Below are 8978 nucleotides of genomic sequence, written 5' to 3'. Positions count from 1 at the left end.
GACTGGCAGGTTTCCTGAAGTTGGTATTTATATATATATATATATATATATATATATGTATATATATATATATGTTTGTGTGTCTATGTTTGTCCCCCTACCATCGCTTGACAACCGATGGTGGTGTGTTTACGTCCCCATAACTTAGCGGTTCGACAAAAGAGACCGATAGAATAAGTACTAGGCTTGGAAGGAATAAGTCCTGGGATCGATTTGCTCGGCTAAATGCGGTGCTCCAGCATGGCCACAGTCAAATGGCTGAAACGAGTAAAAGAGAGAGTAAAGAGATAGATAAACTGAGATGTGGCGAGGGATTACTGTATATAATAATAATAATAATGAAATTATTGTGTATAGTGTATACATGCACACATATCTGCTCTGCCTGGGATTATTTTACAAAACTTTATTGGTCTCTTAACAGTCATCCCATAGACAGAGTGTATTTTTAAACTCCTGCTGCTGTGTTCACCTCAAGTTAGGCCTGATGGAGCAAACCTTTGATCCAAAGCATTCCAGATATAGCAATCCTGTTTCTTTTTCATGGTATAATGTAGCCAAGAGATTATCCTGTCCTTGTTCAAGGCAGTTGTATCTGATATAAGAGAAATTTGATTGCTATTTCTAGCAAATTAAACGGCTGCATAGAGGCATATTTAACTCACAATTAAACTTTTTTTTTTTGATGGCTGCCATAAGTAGTTTAAACTAGTTTCTAATAGTAGAAGCCGGTTTCCATCAATAAAATAAATATTTGCTTTAAATCTCTCATATTAATATTTAATGGCAACAGAAGAAAGGAAGCTGCTCTGTAAAAAGTACTGGTTGTGTAGTAATATTAAATAGCACAGAATTGTAAAGGAAATTGCAGAGAAATGAAAGAAAATAGTCATTTAAATGAAAGGCAGAAACCATGTGATGAGGACTGCTACCATTCCTCGCCTACTTACTGCAAACTAACCCAATATAACTTCTTTTGTACAGCAGAAATATACACCACACAACTACAAGTTGAAAGACAAAACTGAAATACACCTTTTTCAAAATAGCTTCATCCACATACCTTGTGCCTTACATTTCTGGTCCATCCATATTCTCTACCTCATCACCATCACGCCTTCACCTCAATTCTTTTTTTCATTTACTAACTCGCAACCAAATATACAATACCATCTCTCTCTCTCTCCCTCTCTCCCTCTCTCTCTCCCTCTCTCTCCCTCTCTCTCCCTCTCTCACATATGTGCACTAATTCTTGGAGAAGGATTAGTACAAGGAATCAGATAATTGTTTCCGTCTGTGAAAGAATTTTTTTACTTCCAATTCTGTGCCCTTTTTTTGGGTAAATTTTTGCTATTACACCCATCTTGTGAGACAGATGAAATAGTAAAATTAATACCGTGCTTGCAACCATTATCTCAAGGTCAACCAAAGCTGTGTTAGTGAAATTTGGTTGACCAATGTGCAGAAGCTTGCTGGACATGTGAATATTGGCAGAGGATCACCTGATTTATGCCAAGGGCAGCTTTGTCTTTTTGTCTTGTGCCAATTAAAGTATTAGGGGTGGGGGGTCAGCATAATTGACCAAGGTCCTTTAAGACTGTTCCCCAGCATGGTCACAGTTGACCCAGTAATTGAAACCAGTAAAAGAATATTTGGTAGAATTGCCAAACTGCTCATTAAGATTTACATACTGTTCTGCCAAAACCAAATTAGTGTTGTTTTTGTTTCTTAAATAGATTAGTACTAGAAACAGTTAAGTATTGTTTGTCTAAACACTTGATCTTACCAATTAAAATGGGTTGTTTTTTTGTCTTGGAGATTTTTTTATTTTCACTTTGTAAACAGTATTTTGTGGTGACCTCCATTAAAACAGAAGTCATTTTTCAGTTCACTTTTACAGATGTTAAACATCTGTGTTAGAATCTAACCAAGTTTTTTTTTTTTTTAATGTGACTGTCGTAATTTAGCATCAGGTCAGCTGTGGTTGAGAGCAGACCTACAACTAAAAGCAATCCCAATTAACCATCTCTGGCTTAGTGGGAGTGGTCATGGTGGGAATACTTTTACTCAGAGGTTTGCTCACTCACAACTGACCTGATTATGTATTTAAAACTCCATTATTCAAATGCATCCTTCCAATTTTAAGATGAGAATATGGAATTTGTTGAAGATTTGACTGTTATCTTTAGTGAGTTGAGCAACCTCATAGAGGCTGGTGGTTTGTGGTGTAGCTAAACATAGATGGGAAGATAGTTTGAGAGAATTCTACTGAGGATTAGAGGAAATAATCAAGATTCTATTATTTAGAGGCAGTTCTGAGACCAGAAGCCCTTACAGACAAGATGGCAGATGGGATGTCTGCAGCAACAGAAAATAACCCTCTCTGTCTTATCAATGTGTTTATTCTTGGTCCTTGTTTCTCCCACATATTCTGTATGCCTGCAACATGCAAAGTCTTTCTGTCCCCCATTCATTCCTTTTCTTTTTGACATACTTTTTTACACTTGGATGCTCTTACTAACCTGAATCCTTTCACAGTGTGCTCTGGGTACGTTTTACTCTGACACTCACTCTAGATTTGTCTCCAACAAAACTATAGAGCTTTGTCTATTTGGCACAGCTTCCATTTCTTCCTTTGCTGTTTGATACCAGTTTTCTCTTCCACTTTACAAAGTTTAAATTTGAGATGTCTGCTTCATCATATTGAAAACAGTTGCTTCCAGTAAGGGGCTTGTAGTGCTTCCAGTAAGGGGCTTGTAGTGCTTCCAGTAAGGGGCTTGTAGTGCTGGTGTAGGGCCATTTCAAAGTATAGTTTATTCCATTGTGTGAATGGGGAGCATCAATTGTCCTACTCACAACAGGACAGCATATTAAATGTCCTCTTCTGTTTTTATTCAGGGTTTCTGGTCTCACAGACTGCTTTAGATTCAACGTGCAGAGACCACTTGTCCATATGATTAACCCTTAACCTTCCCCTGTTGGATTTTTTCAGTCAACCTTTCTGTATCAGATGCTATACCACTGCATCATGTAAGGAGTGAGTTAACCCTTAAGCATTCAAACTAGCCATATCAGGTTAAAATATTTAACCTGTTTCATGTTGAAACTGGCTAGATCCAGCCTATCACATCTATCCTACAATGCCATTCTAAAACTAAAGAAGCAGGTCATCCAAATCGCGAAACTACAAGGTGATGCATGATTAATTCAAAATAATAATAATAATAAAGAAACATTACATTTAAGATAATAATCTTAATATTAAAGGGTTAAGTTACTATGGGAGCTATCAGTCTGAAGGTGCTAGGAAATAAGGGGTTTGTCTCTGCAAGGAAGAAGCTTGGATCAAGGGTAGTTCTTGCCTAGGTTGTTGCCACAATTTGTGGAGAGTAGGATACAGAAAATACCAGTCACCAGATAAAGTAGTTGTTACAATACAAAGAAACTTTTGTGAAAGAACAAAAGTAATTAAAACATAGAAGTTAAGTGTTGGCTTGCTTAGAAAAAGCATTATTATTTAAACTGCTTGAGTTAAGAGGAAATGAGTTTCATGGCAGAGGGAATAATCTCCTAATATAATAATGAGCAATGTGTGTGTGTGTGTGTGTGTGTGCGTGTGCGCGTATGCGTGTGCGCGTCTGTGTGTGCGTGTGTGCGTGTGTCCAAAATCATGCCAGATGCGAAGGAGGAGAGTAAATAGTAATTCAGTGAAGGAGAAGTAGTGAGAGTAATAGCCCTGACTGAGAGGGGGTGAGAGAAAGTAATAGCAATGAGAGAAAGGAAGGGGTGAAAAAAATCAGCGTTGCAACTCTGTATGAGTATGTGTGTGTGTGTGTATGTGTGTGCGTGTATAAGGGAAGTATGTGGATAGTTGTATGTGTGATTATTATGGACCTTATTTTGTACTTTATTTATATATAAAACACTACAATTAACTGTCATTATTGACGGCACGTAGTCAGCTAGGAGCAGATAATTGATGAGGTTAAAATATAATAGCTTGGCAGCAGCAGCTTAGTTCATATCTGAACTTGATTTCTTCATTAAAATGAGCAACGACAATTGTCTTTGTTCAAATATGGAATATTGTAATTGGTGGTAGCATTTCACACCACCTGGTGGCATGATGGATGAATCAAATGAAATTCTGTTGACATTTAACAACATTGATCCGTGTCGCTGTTACTGAAATCTGTGTTTAGCTCTGCTATTCTATTTGTCCACAACTGTTTCAGTAGAAAGACAGAATATTTAATGAGCACTCTGTGTGTGTGTGTGTGTGTGTGTGTATGTGTATGCGTGCACACTCTGGTTTTGACATTGTTTTATTACAAAGCTGTAATAAAAAAACAAAAAAATTCTTTAAAACATTCTATTCAGCAGTTCTTCATTTACTGAATGAATTAACTGTGATTTTTTAACTTCAAATACTGTTAGTCATAAGCACCAATTTAAAATGGTCTCTCATAATACTGACAAGACAAGGGGAACTGTTATCCTTTCTGCCTCAAATTGATGCTTGTAACATTTTTTCATTGCAAATTTTCCATTATTGTTTTCTCTTTGCTTTCTCCTCTTTGCCCCTCCCCTTCTTTCACACTCTCCCTGTCTTTTCTTCTACTCTTGCTCTTTTCACTGCCTGTCTTGACCCTTTCCTCCTATGTCCTTCCTTCTTCCCCTCCTATTCTTTACTCTCCCCCCCCCTCTCTCTCCACACAAAATGTCACTCTTCTATTTGTTATTTTCATTTCAGAGTTGCACTGGATGACAATTGAATAAACTTCCTGAAATCAAACGCTTCATATACGAAGACCTTCCATTGTAGTATCCTTTTATCAAGCTCTCTCTCTTTCTTTTTACTTGTCAAAAAGGTTTTGCAGTCTTGCCATTACTATTACTTACAGCTGTTTCTGCAAAAGGTGTAGAGCACTCATAGTTGAATACTTGAGTATCACCCTATAGTTTCATTGGATCTTCAAATAGGGGGTGCACTTCATGTTTGAAGCTCCAATGAAGCTATAGGGTGATACACAAGCACTCGACTATGAGTGCTTTACATCTTATAGCAGAAATAGCTGTAAGCTAATGGAGTCCATAACATAATTGTTTATTCCTTTCATTATCATCATCATTTAACGTCTGCTTTCCATGCTGGCATGGGTTGGACAATTTGACTGAGGATTGGCAAGCCAGTAGGCTGCACCAGGCTCCAATCACATCTGGCAAGGTTTCTACAGCTGGATGTCTTTCCTAACGCCAACCACTCTGAGAGTATAGTGGGTGTTTTTTATGCCAGCAGTACGAGGGCCAGTAAGGCGGTACTGGCATTGACCGCATTCGTATGGTGCATTTTATATGCCAGCAGCGTGGGAGCCAGTCCGGTGAGACTGGCATCGACCATGCTCAAATGGTGCGTTTTACGTGCCACCAGCACAGGTAGTACTGGCATCGGCCATGACAATGACTTCACTTGACTCAACGGGTTTTCTCAAGTACAGTTTATTGCGCCTAACTGCTCTACTTGAGTTCTAACACCAGGTCTATTCATAAGAAGCATCAAATGTGGTGTGCAAGAGAGATGACTACACTGGTATGGTTATGTGTTATGTATGGATGAAAGCTGTTGTGTGAGGAAGTGCCACACCCTAACAATGGAAGGAACCTGTGGAAGAGGTAAACCCAGGAAGACATAGGATGAAGTGGTGAAGCATGACTATCGAACATTGGGCCTCACAGAGGCAATGGCAAGAGACCAAGACCTTTGGAGATATGCTGTGATTGAGGAGACCCGGCAAGTAGAGTGAGGTCACAGCCATGGCTGATGCCAGTGTTGCATGATTGGCCCCTTTGATAGTACCCTTGAAGCGTCGGGCAATATAATATGCTTGAGAGGACCTGTTGAGTCAAGTAAAATCTTCCTCAGCACTGCCACATAGCACTCCGTATTCACCATTTGAGCTCTTTCATTTTTGTCTTCAAACCAATATGGGCTGATGATGCCATCTTTAGAGATTGATACCCTTGCTGTGCACTTTGTTGAGTGTAACAAACTCTGAAACACTTCCTCCGGTACACGGATGTACCCCAATAAACATTATTGCTTGCACTGCAGTGTACGGTTTGTTGGCGAAATAGGCCTCCAGGCAAAATGTCTTTTCTTTGGCTGACCAAGACATGTTGGGGTAGACTATTATTCCAATCTTTCATACACAAAGTCGACTTGTATACTCTGAAAAAAAGAAAAATTAAAATCAACAGTTTTATTCAAAGATTTGTAGGATCTAGTTTTTTTTTTGGGGGGGGGGGGTCACCCTGTAATTGAGCAGATCTGTGATTGATCAAAATGTTCCAGCTATGACCATCTTGACTTGTTCCATATCTAGTACTACATTGTTTAATGCAAAACTTCTTTATTTTAAACAGTTGTGATATTTCTTTCAGGAAGATCAACAGCATTCAAATTCTCTCGTTGGATATCTAGATGTCCAGCTTAAACACAGCAAAATATCTGTACTGCATTTAGTAAACAACAGAAGTTATATTTGACAGGTATTAGCTTCCATAGAAATCTTTTGAAGCTATACCATATCTTGTAATATCATATGAAGGGGACTGAAATACAGTCTAATGGAACATTTACTTCACATTCGCTTGATTTTACAAAACTGTATTTTTATACCGTCTAACCCATGCCAGCTTGGAAAACAGACTTGCTGAAAAGAACAATGTAATGTCCCTCATGTTGCATCCTACATCACAAAAAAAAAAGACATGCTATTCAAGGCACATTACTTGAAAAGAGCTTGGGATAGTCATGGCCGGGTTTTTTTCTTCTTTTCTTTAGTCTAGGGAGAGCTTGTACCGATGACAGTTAACTGGGCATCCAAGGATGGTGGAAGATGAGAGGAAGGTCACTATTTTCAGGTTGAGTGAACTCCTTTAAAGGTACTCCAGTTAACAGATGGTGTTATTAAGCCAGATCCTGAATAAGTCTACCTCTGCCTCTGATCATAGGTTTGCTCATTTAGGGCCAACTTTGGGACCAAACAGTAACATAATTGTAACTTATCACCGATCCATATTAGATCTCTTGATCTCCTTTTTCAGTCATTAAGCTGTGGCCATGCTGGAGCACCACTTTGAAGAATTTTAGCTGAACAAATCAACCCCAGTACTTAAGTTTTTAAAGCCTGGTACTTATTCTATCAGCCCTTTTGCCGAACTGCTAAGTTACAAGGATGTAAACACACCAACACCTGTTGTTAAGTGGAGTGAAGGACAAACACAGGCACAAAGACACACACACACACACTTATACAACAGGCTTCTTTCAGTTTCCATCTAGCATATCCACTCACAAGGCTTTGGTCAGCCTGAGGCTATAGCAGAAGATACTTGTCCAAGGTGCCACGCAGTGGGACTGAACCCAGAACCATATGGTTAAGAAGCAAACTTCTTACCACACAGCCCCGCCTGTGCATGCCATATTTATTCTTCTATTCTATGTAAAATGGTAGAAGGCCAGAATTGTTATTTTCTTATCGGAAGAATAAAACTTGTCTTCTTTAACCCATCTCAGTGAAGATGTTGTTTTCAAGGCAGTGCCCGGTGCAGAACCACAGTTGTATCTACTTGATGACAATGATAGTACAATAGAGGTAAGACTTTACTTTGAATACTTCTTGTTTGTTTTTACTATCTTTTTAATTTTATATTACATTTTGTGAACAATAATGTTGCTTAGTTTGAGGTTCTCTACACATCAGTCACTAATTAGTTAATTGCAATAACAAGAACAACAATAGAGTGCCAACACTACTAGTTATTTTTATTTACTTTATTTACATTTGACAGATAATTGTCCTCATCTTGTTTATTGTTAACACAAAGTTTCGGCTGATATACCCTCCAGTCTTCATCAGGTGTCTTGGGGAAATTTCAAACTTTTGACTTTCGTAGCTGCCACATCTTAGGGATCTCAGTTCTCAGATATCCATACTTATCAACCTTTTCTCTTTCTTTCATGATGATATGTTGATATTATTATCATTATCATTATTATTATCATTATTAAGGCGGTAAGCTTATAGAATCGTTAGCACACTGGATGAAATGCACTGACTTTGCCTTTCATCCTTTTGAGGTCAATAAATTAAGTACCAATTGCATACTGGGGTCAATCTAATTGACTGGCCCTTCCCCAAAAATTTCAGGCCTTGTACCTAGAGCAGAGAAGAATAGTTCAAAGGCAGTGAGCTGGTAGAAATGTTAGCACACCAGGCGAAATGCTTAGCAGGTATTTCGTCTGTCTTTACGTTCTGAGTTCAAATTCCACTGAGGTCAACTTCGCCTTTCATCCTTTTGGAGTCGATAAATTAAGTACCAGTTGTGTACTGTGGTTGATCTAATCGACTGGCCCCCTCCCCCAAAATTTCGGGCCTTGTGCCTAGAGCAGAAAAGAATATTTCTTCCTGCTCTTTACATTCTGGTTTCAAATCCTGCCAAGTTCAACTTTGCTTTTCATCCTGTCGTGGTTGATAAAAGAAAGTGCTAGCCGAATGCTAGCTCAATGTTATCAACTAGCTACCCTCTCACTAAAGACAGCCTGCCTTGTTCCAAATTTGAAACTATTCGAGACAGCAGGCTGGCAGAGTCATTCATGTGTCAACAAATTGCTAAGCAGCATTCTGAGTTCAAATCCCACCTAGGCCAACCTTGTCTTTTGCCCTTACAGGGTCAGTAAAATAATGTACCTGCCATGCACTGGGATCAACATAATTGGCTTGCCCTCTTTCCATTAAAATTGTTGGCCCTTGTGCCATTCATCATCATCGTCCTCATTTAATGTCCGTTGTCCATACTGGCATGGGGTGGACAGTTTGACTGGGCTGGCACACTGGAAGGCTGCACCAGGCTCCAGTCTGATTTAGCGTGGTTTTCTACAGCTGGATGCCCTTCCTAATGCCAACCACTCCGAG

The 8978-nt window shown here is 39.0% G+C and overlaps 1 long non-coding RNA gene across 1 annotated transcript in view; it reads left to right on the top strand.

Moving 5' to 3' along the window:
- LOC106872214 (uncharacterized) overlaps positions 1-8978 on the top strand; it is a 25868-nt gene that overhangs the window by 15140 nt on the left and 1750 nt on the right. Inside the window, exons 2-3 of the long non-coding RNA XR_001409747.2 lie at positions 4754-4824; positions 7580-7658. This is a non-coding gene — a long non-coding RNA (uncharacterized LOC106872214). The remainder of the gene's footprint in view (positions 1-4753; positions 4825-7579; positions 7659-8978) is intronic.

The sequence above is a fragment of the Octopus bimaculoides genome, chromosome 6 (genome assembly GCF_001194135.2).
Source record: "Octopus bimaculoides isolate UCB-OBI-ISO-001 chromosome 6, ASM119413v2, whole genome shotgun sequence".
Lineage (NCBI taxonomy): Eukaryota > Metazoa > Mollusca > Cephalopoda > Octopoda > Octopodidae > Octopus > Octopus bimaculoides.
Note: the sequence above shows the minus strand (reverse complement) of the source record. Positions and strands in the feature narration are given on the sequence as shown.